The sequence below is a fragment of the Mytilus galloprovincialis genome, chromosome 1 (assembly GCF_965363235.1).
Source record: "Mytilus galloprovincialis chromosome 1, xbMytGall1.hap1.1, whole genome shotgun sequence".
Classification (NCBI taxonomy): Eukaryota; Metazoa; Mollusca; class Bivalvia; order Mytilida; family Mytilidae; genus Mytilus; species Mytilus galloprovincialis.
The window spans coordinates 51,451,380-51,469,457 of NC_134838.1; positions in this window are offsets into that span (position 1 = coordinate 51,451,380).

Here is an 18,078-nt window from a genome sequence, read left to right on the forward strand (position 1 = left end):
TACTATATATTTATCGTTTTTGGATTTCTAATGATATTATGAATTGGTTTAATAACATTTTTCAAGGTTAGGATACACATGTGTTTAACACTTTTGCGCATGTGCAAACTATTTATAGACATCAATAGCGATAATTTGTATGCACTACCAGGCAATTCTCAGGTATTCGATGGATAAGCCGAAAAAGTGGTGAATCCCGGAGAAACATCAATTGTAACAGCAGATCAGCCACTTTTGGAAATGCCTAAGCAGATTCACTGGGAATGGCCTGATTTTAACGTAAAATATAAGTTTATCGTCATGTTTGGTTGATTTCACATTGAAATGACTTGTTATAAAACTCTGGGTGATATATTGCGTGATAGGGGATAGACATGTTGTCTTACTGAAGCCAATATTGCAACATCAAGAACAGCAGATTATTTTTAAGTATGTTCAAATGTACCTAGGACTAGACAGGCGCATCAGACAACTGCATGTATTTTGCTAAAACTGTTAATTTCGGATTACGAAAGCTAAACTCAGAATGTTTAATTATGTCATGACTCTGTGATGTTCAATGAGTTAAAAGACTGGTGTATAGAGTCATCTCGACCACAGTTTCATTCCTGGCGTTCAATTATAAATTGAGAACTTCTTCGGATTTTGGTATAATGCTCATTTCATGATTGAGATTTCGTACTTTATAAACAGTCCATATAAAGCATGATAGCGTATTGTTTTAGGTCTTGATCGTGTAAATTATGCTCGATCGTTACCGACCCATCTCCAAGATATGACCTCCCTTCCCGAACATTACCCACAGGTGGCAATGGAATTTGAAAATGATAATTTCACTGTACTTAAGACCAGCAAATTTCTTCCTTATAACACAGTTGATCAGGCACAAAAACAGAATAATGCAATTGTGAATGGTGATGTTGGTGTCATAAGTTTAACCGAAGATCCAATTTAGACAAATGGATGGTAGCTGGACCAGGAGTCAGTATACTAGAAGATGAATTTGAAAGATCTTATGGTTTGGGTCATTCTATAACAGATAAACGACCTAATTAAGACGCTACGAAAACACAAAAAGATGTCTTTAAACAGCTTTAAAGACTTTGTAAAGTGATGAACGAGTTTGGAAATGTTTTTGTAGAAGAGTCGTCAGATTTATAAAAAAATACTCCATTAAGGAAAATGTTGAACAGGTTAGATATGTAAATAAACTCCAAGATATTGTTTCAAACAAAACGAAGATCTTTTGAAGCAAATGCAAAACGAAGGAGAACCTGCTTTTTATAACCAAATAAAAAATAACAACTTCTTTTTTTGGTCGCAATATGAAACTAGAGACGTCTTTGTCAAAAACAAAGCTAGAGAACCTTAAATTGCGATATCTTTTCTAGACTTTTCATTTCTTGTCACAGTAGACAGTTTTACTTGGACTATTTCTTTATTCATAAAAAAACAAATTTCTCCTCCGTCTTTATCTCAGGATGTTTCTTGAAATAGTGGCTTTAAATCGCTGCATATGGGTTAACTTGAAACATTCTGCGATTTTCTGATCCAAATTCGGACGCATTTATCGTTTGTGGGGCAGAAATGGTTAGGTTAATTTCAGGTCACAAACATATGACGTGATTATGCAAATGATGTCATACTGCCTTACATAAAGTATTCAAGAGTAGACATTGTATTTGATGTTTACTAAATGAATAATTTAAAGACTGTGACAAGACAAAGGCAAGGTTTTTGTGACAGTTGGAAAGGTGTTTGTTCTGGTAGAACACCAAGGGTTTTGAGTAGTTTTCTCTGTGAGGATGACAACGAAATGAAACTGATGAAGATTCTTGCTGACAAAATTGCTTCTTAAGAGACTAATTAAAATGTGTATGTTACTCATGGTAAAAATGTTCTTTGCAATTTTCAATAAGAATACTTCCTATCTAACCCTTGAAATAATGAAGAAGCAGATTCACGAATGTTTGTCCATGTTCGGCATGATTATGAAAAGTGTTGTAAAATGTAATTTTAGGTAGTACTGACACAGATGTAATAGTATCAAGAATAACAGTAATCGCAAAACAAGGTAGAACACATTGTGGATAGGTTTTGGAAGGAATAAAGACTTTTGATGGCTTCCTGTACGTGACATATCAAATGCTTTTGGTCCTTGTGTAGCTGCTCTTCCTTTCGTCTATGCATTCATTGGATGTGACACTTTGTCGAATTGTCGTGGGAAAGGGAAGAGGTCAGCTTGGCTAACAATGGAAGTTTTTTCAGATGTAAAGGACGGTTTTTTTTTTTGCTTAAGTATGAAGCGAGGCACGATGTGAATTGTTTGCCAGGAAGCAGCGGCATTGTGATGCAATTCCGCCTACAAGAGGTTCTTTTCCAGAGCACATCAAAAGAGAAGTAAATCAAGGAGGAGATGGTTGGGCTCAGCCTGATTCATGTATTCGACAGGTACATGTACCAAGTCATGAACACTGGGGTTGGATGTAGAAAGAATCAATGACAATTGGAAACCGAAATGGACTTCTGTGACTGCATCCTCGTGTCAGGAACTTTTGCAATGTAGAAGCAAAAATCCAGCTGTGTTGGGAACTGTAAATGCTACCGTTCAAGCCTTCCTTGTACGGGTTGTTGTATAGGCAATTGTCAGATAATTATAAGATGAGCAACCTGTCTTTCTTACCAAACTAGGCATTTAAACTTAACAAAGAATGTTATCACTTGTTAAGTTGATGGAAATTATAAAAATATTTCTACGTATTTGCCTCCATTTTGGAACCGGAAATCACTATTTTTCTTCATTTATGTGTTGTTTTGTCGTACTTAGGAACTGTTTTTATCGTTTTATCCTAACTAACATTGGATTATACCTATAACACATGTTTCAATGATTTACATCCCTTGTGAAGTTGCTTGAAAGTATAAAAATTAAAAATTTTGACTTTTTTGCCGGCATTTTTAAACCGGAAGTCACCTTTAGTTTCATTAATGTATTGTCTAGTCGTAATTTAAGAACTGTCATTTACTTTTTATCAAAATTAACATTGGATTTTACATATAACATACCTTTCAAAGGATTAACGAATTATTACCAATTTGTAATGACGCCATTTCCAAAATGTGTGGTGGCCATCTTGAAAAATAGATTTTTTTTTCTGGCCAGCAGCGGATTTTTTATAAGCATCATTTAGTCAACCTTTATACCAAATTTCATGCTTGTATCACGATTTGCACAATTATGTCCATAATATCTCCCACTATATGCACAAAATAATGAACGAAAAACAAATATAATATACAGGTACAAACGACAACCAGTGAATTACAGGCTCCTGACTTGGGACAGGCACATACAGAATGTGTTGTTGAAAATGTGATCTGCATTTAGCGATAGGTTTGTACGAATCATGATCCAACACTATACACTGTACATTAAAATTAAATGAATCCTCTAAACAATATATGAAAAGCCCTTTTTAGCAAAATAAATAGTTCTAAATATATCTTGCACAACTGAATATGGCAAGGAAGTTTTTTGAATAAAGCATTTTTATAATTCAAAAGAAAATGAATCGCTTTCTAGAATGATGTGTCCTTTGTATTCGGCATTGTTCGGTGGCAGAATAAGGCAATTATTTTAAATCAATTACGTCAATCACTTTATTTTACAGAGATATGGTATTTCTAGATGAACAAACTTTTACGTATTACTAGTATATTGAATTCTGAGTAACAAACAATATCTGTTGTTTGTACATATCACTAACCTAAATGTTATACTTGTATAAACGACACAGTTATTATTTGTTCTTCTTATCACCAGATTAGAATAATCATATTTTGCTTACAATGTCCATGTCATATATTTTGAACTTAACATGCATAGCCTCGACCAACTTAACATTGTTTTGTCTATATAGTGTTCCTTAGCATGTGAATATTTCGTTATAACTGCATTTCCTGTTTCTCTTATACATTGCATCTTCTGGTTAAACTTGCATGGTCATTAAAGACCAAACGTACACTATTTTTGTTTAGGTGCTATGAAGTACGCCTCCGGTGCGGGATTTTCTTGCTGTATTGAATACCCATTGGTGGACTTCGACTGGTTTTTTTTTTTTTTTTTTGCTCTATTGTCGGGTTGTTGTCTCTTTGACACATTCACCATTTCCATTCTGAATTCAAGAATGCATTTAAATGAAGTACTTTTTTTTATACATAAAATTTACATAATTACGGAAGCTGTCTCTATTAATAATGTTCAACTCTGTCAGGAGTTTCAAGAAAAAAAAAGGGGAAAAACGATTAAAGAATTTAGAACTTTGAACACAAGCATGTCTATTGAAATTGGTTGATGGCATAATAATCAGAAAGAACATTTTATGTATACTTTGTGTTAATCCGGTGATATCAAGGACGAGGTTCATTATGTTTTAGAATGTTCGGCAATATGCAAAAGTAGACAAACACTGTTAAAACGCGATTTTAATCCCTAAGGATGCCACATTTTGTGTAATGAGGTTTCATTAATGTATTGTCTAGTCGTAATTTAAGAACTGTTATTTACTTTTGATCAAAATTAACATTGGATTTTACATTCATGTATAACACACCTTTCAAAGGATTAACGAATTATTGCCAATTTGTAATGACGCCATTTCCAAAATGTGTGGTGGCCATCTTGAAAAATAGATTTTTTTTTCTGGCCAGCAGCGGATTTTTTATAAGTATCATTTAGTCAACCTTTATACCAAATTTCATGCTTGGATCACGATTTGCACAATTATGTCCATAATATCTCCCACTATATGGATTCATGGATGGACAAAGGCACAAAAAATAACAATAGAAAATGCACAATTTCCAAATTCTGGAGGAAAAAATATACTAAAAAAGAAAATGAAGGTCCGTTAATTCTATTTATATTTTATAAGTTAAAATATTGCTTATATTATTTTCTCTTTACTAAGTAAGCTACAGTAATAAGAGCAAAAACTAGCTTATTAAGTCAAAAGATGTGTTCTTACAAAATTGAATTTATTTGGCAAATTCTTGTCAAATTTAATCATCATTGAACATTATTAAAGTAAAATGCACAAGATTTGTCCCACCAATTTTATTTCATTTCTGAGATTAATATCCAATTATTCAGGTAAAATATATATACAATACAGCAGCTGATACAGCATTCTGAAGAGAAGAAGACCCATTTTTTTCAAAAAGTTTTCTTTCATAATCTATATAATGAGAAATTGGGCAAAGGGCTACTGTGCAAGATAATCTTATAGTTAAATTCTACAATAATAATGATTTCGAAATTCAAAATTGTGTCACTTTCACTTAAAATTTTAAGCATTATTTTTTTACAGAATTTTCTGTCAATATTTTTGGTATAAAACTTATCCCTTTTCTGTAGGATATTTTCTAGGCAGTATTTTACTGTTCAACTAAGAGACAGTTACATAGGCTTCAGTTTAAAGGCTCTCCTACTTTGAAGAAAGTTATTGTGACTTTTGGTCCCACTTTATAGAATATAAAATGTAAATGATCAGGTTTATTATTCTATCAATTTTCAGAAAGATTATTCAGATTGTATGAAATATGTTTTATTGCATTAAATTAAAAATCTACTAGGTTTGATCCCATATACAATTATAAATATTACAAAGTATATTTCCGGCATCAGCCAGATCTAATTTATTTCAATATAGCTAGAGTTTTTAGGTTTACATGTAGATCTAGGTGCCATTATCTACATTTCTGAATTGTTTTTTTTTTTACTAATATTTTTTCTTTTTATTATTACATTTAGTCCTTCTCTGAAAAATAGGGAAGTATCTCTCCTTTATATTATTGTAACATAGTTGTAAATCGAGTTTCGTTTATTTTCTTTCTAATTTTTGTAAAGTAAACTCCTTTCTATGCATTTTGCTGGGTTTTTAAATTTGACTGGTGATATTAAGGGGAGATAACCAGTTGCACAAATCGGCATAAAAACCACTGCTTCGATTCGAAAATAACTTGACGTTTGCGTATCCAACATTCTATTGCCGAGATATTTATATCGAGTGTTTGTCTTAATGAGATGCTTTATTAAATTTAAATTCAGCCCATCATTTTTTGTTTCCTCGTAAATATTTAGATTTTTCGATCAGGAGACTTGACAATGTTCACCCAAACTCCAAGTTTCAAGATAGAATAAAAAATAAAGGACTTTGATTTGATGTGTAAGTTTTGACGAGTGAAAACTATGTATATTCACGATTAGTTGGGTCAATAATTTTTTATTACGACAATAGTATTTAGTGAGTAAAAATGAGGTTTGTCTCGTCCGTTTTTTTACTGAATTTTCACGGTCACGTGACTCTATCGTTGCTGATAAACTTGGGGTTAAACCGTGACCTGCTATCCAACTGCAATGGTCAATTTTATGTGGCTTTATAAGGCATAGTAGCTTTTATGTGGCGTTATAAGGGATGGTCACTTTTTTATGTGGCGTTATAAGGCATGGTCACGTTTTATGTGGCGTTATAAGGCATGGTCACGTTTTATGTGGCGTTATAAGGCATGGTCACGTTTTATGTGGCGTTATAAGGCATGATCGATTTTATGTAGATATAGGAAGATGTGGTGATTTAAGGCATGCTCGGATTTTTGATGACGCAAGAAAATTTAACGTCGTATGATACGGAGCTTTTTGTCCGCAATTTGCTTTTTGTCCTCTTTTTGTTTGCTTTTGCTTTTTGTCAGACACTTTTGTTTTTTGTCCGTTGCTTTTTGTCCGGTTCGTTTTTCGTCCGATAATTTTGCTTTTTGTCCGTTTTGCTTTTTGTCCGATGATTTTGCTTTTTGTCCGACACTTTAACTCTTTGTCCGTTGCTTTTTGTCCGTTTTGCCTTTTTAGCTCACCTGGACCAGAGGGTTAAGTGAGCTTTTGTCATCACTTGGCATCCGTCGTCGTCGTTAACTTTCAGAAAATCTTAAAATTATGGCAAAATTAAAGCAAATATGGCCACAATCATCCAAGCGCCAGACATTTTTCAAAAAAGTATTCTTTGACCCCGCCCAATAATCATGTACAAGAATTACGGAAATTTCAAGGCGAGATAACTCGTATGAATTTTCTATTCTGGTTCCGATATTGTTCTCATCGTCTGGTGACCAGAAGATAAGAAAAGATAACTCCCCTAAACGAACACCCCATCAATAGATGTCGCTTTGCCGTTAGGCATATCGCTACCCTGGCATCCGGCACAATCTAGCTGCGCGTCGTAAGGGCCAGGTGGGGAACAAATACCATGTGATCGATTCAGTGCCAGTTGACTCTGAATCTAAAGTGAGGCTGAATAAATATTTGCATAAATTTGATGTTTGATGTAAACCAGCAAAAATGAAATCCAATTCACACCTTGGTTATGTGAAATCTTAAGCTTTTAACTTTCTCACCAGGCGATTGCTGATAAAAATTAACCCCTTTTCTGCTTACCAATTAGCATCATACTAATAATTAGATATGGTAACACTATACATCAATTCATAAAGAAAAATAATTACAGTCTAATTTTTACTAATTGATATTAAACAAGAATTGATTGGATACAGATGTTAAACAAAAATTGCACGACAAATTTTAACCAATCATTAACAGGCAGTATATTGATACACGCCTGGCTATACTGACAAGATTAGCCAGGACCCCAGGCTAGGCATATCGCGTAATAAAGGATACATTTTTAGCATGTATACGATAACTTCAGACGCAATAGATTTTAGAAGGAACCCCCACTGTGACTATAAACAGATGAATGGCGAGAAAATAAATAATTAGAAAAAAACAGTTTTGCCACTGAGACCTTAACGATGGACATACCAGAGACATATATACACACATATATGACTCTGGACATACCAATAATAAGAAACGGAAAAAGGCTAATGAAAAAGTTCAAATTCGTTGACAAATGACCTTAAACACTCTAGGTCAGCGAAATAAAGCTTAATTAATGATCCTTGATTTTAGAAGAAATTTCCGAAGCAGAGATCAATGATAAATTAACTGTTGATTTAATAAAATTGAACAAGAAGATTATTTTTGTCAACACAGGCTTGCTCTGTTTGATGGGATGAAAGAATGACAAACAAACAAATATTTAAGAATTGAAAACTGTCATTTATTATTAAAATGACGAAGAAGCAACACAATGAAAAACATGTATAATGAAATCAATAAATCTTATTTATAAACAACATATTATATAGTTATAATGACAAAACCTTATTGACCCATCCCATCAAAGATGGGGTTACATTCGCCCATCAGAGATGGTGTTACATTCGAATATAAACACTGACATATTGTTTAACCAAATAAAACATGAATACACAATATTCATTATTAAACAAAATTAAAATATTTCAATTTAAATTGGTTCAAACATAATGAAAAAATCCGAATTAGCTATCCAGGGAGGGATGGTGGGTATAATTTTTAGTTCCAAAATTTTCCTGCCACTTCTAACTGCAACTGAAGCGCCTTCTGAGATCATATAACATGATCAGGGGAAGGAATAACTTGGTATTTGCGTTTCTACCAAATAAGAACAAAGAGTTATGCCGCTTTCCATAGTACCGCCTAGTTTGCCAAAAAATCATTTTTAATAAAAATTAGCATTTTTGTCAACACATGATGGGATGAAAGAATGACAAACAAACAAATATTTAAGAATTGAAAACTGTCATTTATTATTAAAATGACGAAGAAGCAACACAATGAAAAACATGTATAATGAAATCAATAAATCTTATTTATAAACAACATATTATATGGTTATAATGACAAAACCTTATTGACCCATCCCATCAAAGATGGGGTTACATTCGCCACAATATTGTTACCCAAAGCCTTCCTTGTAACAATATATATGATACAGACCATTCTCTAAAATTGTATTTGAAAAGTAACGGTGTAAAACCAAAGTTGTGGAATAGAGAAAAGCTGTAAAGTTTGATTTTGTCATTGAATGTGAAAATTATTTGATTAAATTATGTATTTATTGTTATTTCTGTATACTTTATTTAAGACAAATGTATAAACAAGTTTTGATTCGTTTATTCTACATTTGCCAGAGGAACAATGTATAGCGCGAGGGTTGAATTCTCACAAAACATGTTTCACTCCGCCGCGTTTTTACGCCTGTCCCAAGTCAGGAGCTCCTGATCTGTCTTTTTTAGTCTTGTGTGTTTTTTTAAAATTTTAGTTAATTTATGTGTTTAATTTTTGGAGTTTAGTAAGACGTCCATTTTCAATAATTTATTCACAAATATTCGAAACTCAACTAGACCTAATTGTTCCAACAGTGATAGACACAAAGTAGGAAATCTTCTTTATTCGCAAGTTTAGAGAGAATCGCATATTATTACCAAACATACACGGAATAGAAATTTAATACATTTTATAAACAAAGAACCAGTAATGACCGCTAATATACAGAAATCCTGACACAAAATTGTTGTGATTTAGGAAAGACTGTAACCTATCTTAGGTTTTTTATTGAGTATTCCCAACAACCGCTGTCTATAAGCAAACACACGAAAATAATTCAAAACAGAAACAAAATATCTAAAAGCGCAAAACATTTGTCAATGAGGAATGTCATGACACATGAAAGTCAGGTGCTCGTTTAGCTCACCCCTTTTTTGTTGTTTGTTTAATCATTTTTTTTAAATATTAGTTCATATTTCAACGTTTCTCAATTAATTTTCACTTTAAAATAAAATTCGTTTTTTTTTTTTATGTATAACCCTCTGTATATTCTTATGTGTAGAAATAAGAATACTCTTATATAAAAGAATAGAGGACAACAAATATAAATAAGTATGTTTAACTCGCCAGAATAAGAGTTTTACAAGAAAGAAAAAAATGAAATATGAAAAGAATATTTTCAAATAAAACTTAACCAAAATAAAATGAAAAAAGGGGGGACGCTCAACAAGAGCCTGTGTGTGAAATACTTTATTTTCAATATAATACTTCCATGATAAGATAAAATAGTAACATATGGTATTGATTTGTGATACAGCACTGGAAAGGATTTATCGTGGCCCCATGGAACGCTTATATACTATGTAAATATTGACACATTCGTGTTTATATTGCAGTCAGTTTAGACCATGGAAGTATTATATAATACTTATTACTCGAAACTATACAAGTTTAAATAGACAGAGCCTTTTTTAGAAAAAAAAAACATCCCTTTTTTGTACTTTTCTCAAAGATGTCGACAGAACCACAATACTTCGGAGATAACTGTATTGTATTTTAAGCTCCGACGGCATCAATTTGGGATTTGATGGTCGCAAATGCCCGTTTACTGTCTCCGCTAACGCGTCGCCAGTAAACTGAATTTGCGACCATCAAATCCCATATTGATGCCATCGGAGCTTAAAATACAATATTGTTATCTCCATTCTAATGAAACTGACAGAAATAACGTTAAAACATGTATTTAAAATCTGTCATATGCCGTCTGCGCTTGCGCGTACGTTTCATAGCATCAATTGTCAATTGATGCCATGTAAGAAAGTGACGTTATCCAATCAAAATGAACGTTACAAACGTTCTTGCATTAGAATAAATTTTGTTGTTACATTAAAGACCTCTTTGGTATGACAGCAATTAGTGTATTGCTTAAAACCTAAATAGATATATTTATTATTTAATAATGGATGTAAAAAAAATCAAAAAAATCACATCATAAAAAGGAGAATTTAACTAAATAACACCAACCACAATTAGTCTTTGAATACGGTCAATCGTAGTTTTCTGAATTTACGTTGTAATGCATAACAGAAATTATGAAGTTCCAATTTTAAAAGCATAGGTAGGGACAAAAGTAAACATTATTTTAAAATGATGATTTTTATACCATTTGAAAGGAAAACATTTTGTCAATACTGTATAATTCATTAATTTAATTTACAATAAAAAATGAATTAAATATGATTTTTTTTTATTAGACATGTATACTTCGTATTTGCTATATTCAACCAGAAGATGCCCCAACGTTCAACACGATGAGGACACCAGTAAATTTCAAGATAAAGTGAATTTTATTACACCATTTTAAAATTTAAAGCTGTAAAATTGGTGCAATCTCCATAATTTGTTCATTTTATATGATATATATAGTATAGGCAAAGTATTCGTTTATCTAACTAGTGGCCATAATTCCCCATAGACAATAACGTTAAAAAAATTCAATGATAACTGCTCTCTGTGAGATAGTTGATAAGGCCATCCAGCTGAGCTGTCCGCAATTCTTGTGTATGCAAGATGGCCGCCATGTCCAAAAATAGAACATTGTAGTAAAATGTAGATTTTGGCTTATATCTCTGAAACTAAAGCATTTAGAGCCTGGGATAAAAATATTCATCATGTCAAGATCTATCGGCCCGAGCTTTTCCAGTTACATTAGTCAACGCGTTTTGGGGTTGCTGCCCTTGATATTTTAATTTAAAGGTAAATTAACATTTTTTAGTTCAAATTTGATTAGATTTTATTTTAAAGTCGTTTTAACGAGAAAGCTTATACCGGCGTCACACATCAGCGTATAGTTCCGACGTACGCCGGGCATGGTAAAAAATCATGTACGATGCCAATACGCTAGTAATTTTGGATGCATTCAACTTGTCAATCATATCTGTATCATGTGCACCACGAGCTTTAAGCGTGGATTGGGCGTACGAGATGCGTACATAAGCGTTCATCGGGCGTTCACGTAACGCATGTTGGCGTATGTCTGGCGCTTGTCTAACGTATACCGGCGTCACACATCAGCGTTTAGCTCTGACGTACGCCGGGCGTGTAAAAAAACATGTACGCTACCAGTACGCTAGTAATGTTGGATGCATTCAACCTGTGAATCATATCTGTAACGTGTACACAACCAGCTATAAGCGTGTATTGGGCGTACGAGAAGCGTACCTAAGCTTTTATCGGGTGTTCAAGAAACGTATGGTTGCGTATGCCTGACGTTTTTGGCGTAATTGGAATGCACGCTCTGAAGGAAAAAAGTTTCTTAAACGTATTTGAGACGCGTCCCGGTCCTATCTTGGACATTCTGTTATGGGGTGTTTGTTAAAAACACACCCGCATACGTTTTAGTTAAAATCGAGCGATCTCAAAGCGTATACAACGTGTCCTAAACGTGTCTCAAACTTATCTGTAGCGCGTTAATTTAACGCGCTTTTAGTGTATGTATAACGTGCGTGTAGCGTACAGGTAAACGCTAGACACACGCATGAGCTGGATGAAATTTTTTATGCTGCATACAAATTTCTTCGAGTTGTAGCGTTCACCACGCGTATACCTTTGTATTTCGTATCTGGAACGGCAAACTGCATTTTCTCTTTGTCTGTTTGTTAAACAAGGACCAGGTTATCGCTGCCGCGAATTGTAATGTAAAGTAGTAACTAGTCTGAACTTGTAGAATAATCTCAACGAAAGTGTAGATGGCTGGATGATTTGAATAAAACTGTCATTACAATGACTAAGAAAAGACTCTGGCCCATTGATTGGTACGTTTTGTATCTTCATTGGGCACAGCCGTCCACATTGCTAAACAACTGTCGATGGCCGTGTGGAAATGTCAGAAGCATTCTTCTTAATTTTGATACGAATTTGCTATCTTTCTAATTTTCTATCATCAATGTCATGGTTATGATCATTTATTCCTGTAATCGACACTTTGCCTCATCGGTCAGTCCTTATTCTACATTTACACTTTTTGTTTGACTCTCCGTATTTTCATAGCTAGACTGGTCATAGGTCCGGAAATGAATGTAAATAAATGTCTACAAACGCCTTTTTCTACACAAAGTTTTGACGCAATTTTACCAAAAAATGAGATGAATGACATGATTTTTATTTGATTTCTTGATAGACATGTTATGTTAACAGTTTCAAAAAGGTATTACTTCAAGTGATTGAAATTCTGCTTCTGGCCAAAAGGACAAGGTATGATAAGGACCGTTTCTGGCCCCCCTTTTTCGAGAATTTTTAAACTTTGAAGTTGAAACCCATCACGCCTGTGTAATGAACTGCAGTGTCTGATCGTCCATGTAGAATCTTATTTTAAGGTGTTATGTACTCAAATATGTTCAAACTGAGACTTTGAAAAGCCCTAAACGACGAAAAGTGTAAAAAATCTACAATTTCGTCATGTTCGGAGACAAAATTTGACATCAGCGCCAACGTAGACCATCTTGAAATTTTCAACCATCAACTGTACTCTTATGTATCTTTCACATAATAAAATATCATGGTGGTCTACGTTGGCGCTCATGTCTAAAAATTTGAAAAATAATCCGATTGTTTATATATTTTGACTAGTCATTATAATACGTCACAGTGAACGGCACGGGTACGAAATCATTCCGGGATCTATAATTGATCAGAATATCACGTACGGATTGTTTTATGTCATATCCAGTCATCAAGACATGTCACTCTCTTAAAAAAATATGTTGTACGTGAAATTAGACCCATAATGATCAAAATAGTCTAACACTGTGCAGCAAAATACAGAGTTGTGTCCCTTGAAATATGGTGAATTAATTTTTATTTAGAATGAAATTCAAAACAGTGTAGCTGTGGCCATTGATTGACACATTAAATTCATCCATTGACTGGGACAATTTACGTGAACGTTTGTCTGTAACGACCACTGTTCACGACGTACCTACGATAGACATTTAAACTGTGGGGTCACCAAAGGTTTCTTGACGCCTTTAATTATAAAATAATTCGAAAAATTAATCAGGAATAACCTTTATGTTACAAATGGATAAGATCCATGGCAAACAAACTTATGAAGTATGCGCGAAAAAAACATGTGTGTATGTTTGCCATTTCGAATGTGTATTTTGTTTTGTCTGGAGTTCTATGTAAGTGACAAAATTTCATGCCAAACCTATACCGATTCCTGGAGTGCACTGGTACGTCTTACCTAGCTGTTTAATGTACATGTACAGAAACTATGTCCTCTTAATACTATTTCACATTCCCCCCTCCTCTCACGGGACAAAATGTCGAGCACGTTCGTTTATTTAGATCTGTCCGTCCATCCATCCGTCCGTTTGTCTGTTTCTGTCCGGACATATACGTCTAGCAATCTCCTTCAGTTTTTGACCTAAAACGCTTTTTATTTATAATAGAGGTGTGTATGTCTACAGGGTTTTGATTTTTTAATAAAATTTTCTTTAAATGTCCGGTATTTTTGGTACAAGCTATAAATATAAAGAGTAGGTTTATCCTCCTACAGTTTTTGAGATACAGCTTTAACACCTAATAGGTTTATTGTACAAATAATTGAAGCATGTATTGCCATCGGATTTCTATTATTCTTCAAATATTCTAAAAATGTCAAATTTGGTCAATATTTCTTGCTACTTAAAAAACAATTAGGGTAGTTGTTAAATATTCACCAAAAACAGTAGTTGAACTTGTTTTCCCTCTCACTTGCTATTGTAGGCACAACTTTCACTACTAGTACTACAGTCTTATATCCCTAATGCAATAAATAAGATTTTTTTTAATTAACTTCAAATATTTATTCAATACCGGAAAGGTTGAACTTGGTGAATACTACAGCCGATTTCATTGAGTGTGAAGTCAAAGGTAATATTTTTAGTTAGCTTGCTTGTTAGATGAACCATAAAGTCATTGTTAGGTCAGGTTAACTACCCTCCTTTAAGAATAAACTAGTCCAGCAGATTACCAATCTATCTGTCTGATGGTCTATGCTACTTCGAAAGGAGGGTAGAAAACCTTACATTATAATGACTTCACGGTTCAGCTAACAAGCAAGCTTACCAAAGATTTTACCTTTGGCTTCACACTCAATGAAATCGGCTGTAAATCTTGAAAGTTGAAACTTTTTGGCTGGACATTCAGTCCTGCAAGTGAAGACATTCAGAATGAAAATAATAAATAGATCAACATTGAAAGGAGAAATTAAGGTTGAAGACGAGTGCACCCGCACCAGCGGGGATCGAACTCACAACATCAGTGTTGACTCGCTAGTGATTACAGAAGTAACTTCTTAGACCACTCGGCCACCGAGACCCTTTAATGAAGTATGTCTACGTTTCTAATCAAATTCGAATGTTTTGGGGTTTCATTTTAAAAAAAAGCATAACATTTTGGATAAGATAAGGAGATGTGGTATGATTGCACATGATACTATACACCGACGATCAATGTGCTAATTTCAGGATATATATCGTAGAAATAATGAATTTTTAGAGAAGCTTGAAGATGTTCATGCCTCTTAATTTCGTTTACATATCTTAATCAGTTTTTAACGTCTTAAACCCTGACCTCATCGAAAACTTTGAACTTTGTTTTCAGCATTTCAGTCTATAAAATATTGTGTTAAGTGTTAAAAAGTTCACAGTGTACGATTCTTTGAGTGACAAACAATGACATTGTACAGGCTATGCATATTTGCTATACATACTGTATAAATCTGATACTGAATCTTCAATAGTAGTTTTAATCCATTTGCGTTTTTTAGTGTACCGGTAATCATCATGTAAATGTGAAATGCTATATTCATAACTTCAACTATTATTTATGAGAGTAAATCTAAATATTGATTTATTAACTTTTTATTGCTACGTAATGTATACCTGTAAATGTAATAAGTGGCTGAAGGGTCGTAGCAGTCCATTCCATTATTCAAAACATCCATTTCATTATTCAAAATTAACTATTTCTCAATTTTCACGCGTATTTTAGCCTTTAGGTCCACCGTAGCCCGTCTTAGGTCATTGCGGGACATATTGTTTATAACCACTTTATTTCTCCATCTATATGCTTTCAAATTGAGTTTAAAGATTTATGTAATTAGGGGCCGAGGGTAGCAGCAGTCCACTGCCTTATTCAAAGTAAACTATTTCTTAATGTTCACGCGTATTTCTACATTAAGGTCCACTGTTACTCCTCTAATAGGCGTTGTGGAACATATTGACTATAAACTTTTTGTTCCTCTATTGATAAGTTTTCGAATGAGGTATTGGGTATATCTATTATTAGGGGCTAAAGGGTCGCAGCAGTCCATTCCATTATTCAAAATATCCATTTCATTATTCAAAATTGGTTATGCCTTAATTTTTACGCGTATGTCGGCATTTAAGTCCTCCGCAACCCCTCTAATGGTTACGTCAGGACATATATTTTATAACCATTTTATTCCGCCATCTATAGGCTTTCAACTGGTGTATAAAATTTTCTGTATTTAGGGGCTGACGGGTAGCAGCAGTTCATTGCATTATTCAAAATAAGCTATTTCTTAATGTTCACGCGTATTTTGGCATTTTAGTCCTCCGTAGCCCTCTAATGGTCAATGCGGAACATACTGTAATTTAACCATTTTATTCCTCTTTATATAGATATAGGCTATACACCTCTTGTTTCTCTGTTGGTACGCTTTTGAATGACGTATAAGTTAGCAAAACAATAAGCTTTCGAATGAGTCATAAGGTACATGTATATCTATTATTAGGGCTGAAGGGTCACAGCAGTCCATTCTATCTTTCAAAATATCCATTTCATTATTCAAAATTGGCTGCTTTTTATGATTTTTTTTCACGCGTATTTTGGCATTTAAGTCCTTTGTAATCCCTCTTGTGGTCATTGCGGCACAATCGACATGTTATATCTATAAACAGAGGATTAAGAATACCAAAAGTCTTGTTAAAATAAAAAAGACAATGTTTAGTATTTTGACTTTTGTATATATATGTTTTGGTATTCAGTTCGTTCATACATTAAACCAAGGAATTTCTGTTAAAAATAGTTAGGAAAACCCACTAGTTTATCCTCCGAAACTAAATAAGATCATTATTTCACATAGTGTTTTCATTTTTTCTTGCATATTAAATTGAAAATTTGTTAGATTATACGAAAAGGACGAATTATGAAACACGGGATATAGTGTCACAGTTAAAACATATTATTATATTTCATTATTCACTTGAACTTGAATACAGAAATATAAACTATTTCATTATTCCTCACTTAACGTTGAATCGTGAATAATGAACTATTCATTATTGAATTTGAATAATGAACTATTCATCATTGAATTTGAATAATGAAAAATGAATAATAGACATACATTTTTACTTCAGCGCGGTAGTTGTTTGGATTATACGGGGGAAAACAGTATTATGTGATCAGAAGCTAATTTTAGGTGTAATACCACCAAATCATAGTACGTCACATCCGGTTGTATACGAAAGTAGGTCTAAAAAAATATTCCCTTGAATTTGACAGTTGCAGGTAATTAATCCTGCATTTTATTGCAGTAAAAACATTTCTGTGTCATCAACATTTGTCTTAGGTATTTCAAAACACCATTATTTTTTATTTGGGATTTCTTTAGAAAATTTTGTAATTTTGAGGTTACATGGTGACTAAACCTTGTACACAGATAAAATATAGAACTGGACAGGATAACACTTTTTATGAGTGACGAAACAAAGATAAATTCTGTACATTTTTTTGAAAAGTGCAAATTTAACAAAGACTAATAGAAGAAAATTAATGGTGGTATTACACCTATAGAATTGAAAAAGACTTTGGAAATATCAATAGATACAAGAGGCACGTGCGTGTTTTCCTGCTAAAATTTAAGGCAGCAAAAGTTCATGTAGATTCTTTCAGAAAATCTCCCCTCAAAATGCCAATTTAAAAAACATAAAAAATCAAACAAATAAAATCTACGCTTGTAAAAAAATCTATATTTATCAGTTCAATTCTTATAAAATTGTTCTTTTACATAAAAATTCACATTAGTTTTCTGCATTTCTGCATGAAATTTTGCTACAATGATTAAAAATTAGACCTTAGGGTTTCTTGTTATTCACAATCCAAGCCGAATGCGAAAGACACTACATTTAAAGGGCAAGAACTCCAATAAGTAGTCGCCTTCATATTGTCTTTATTGTAGACTTAAGATATAAGGAAAAAAACGCTCCCCCCCCCAAAAAAAAAAGAAGAAAAAATGGGCAAAA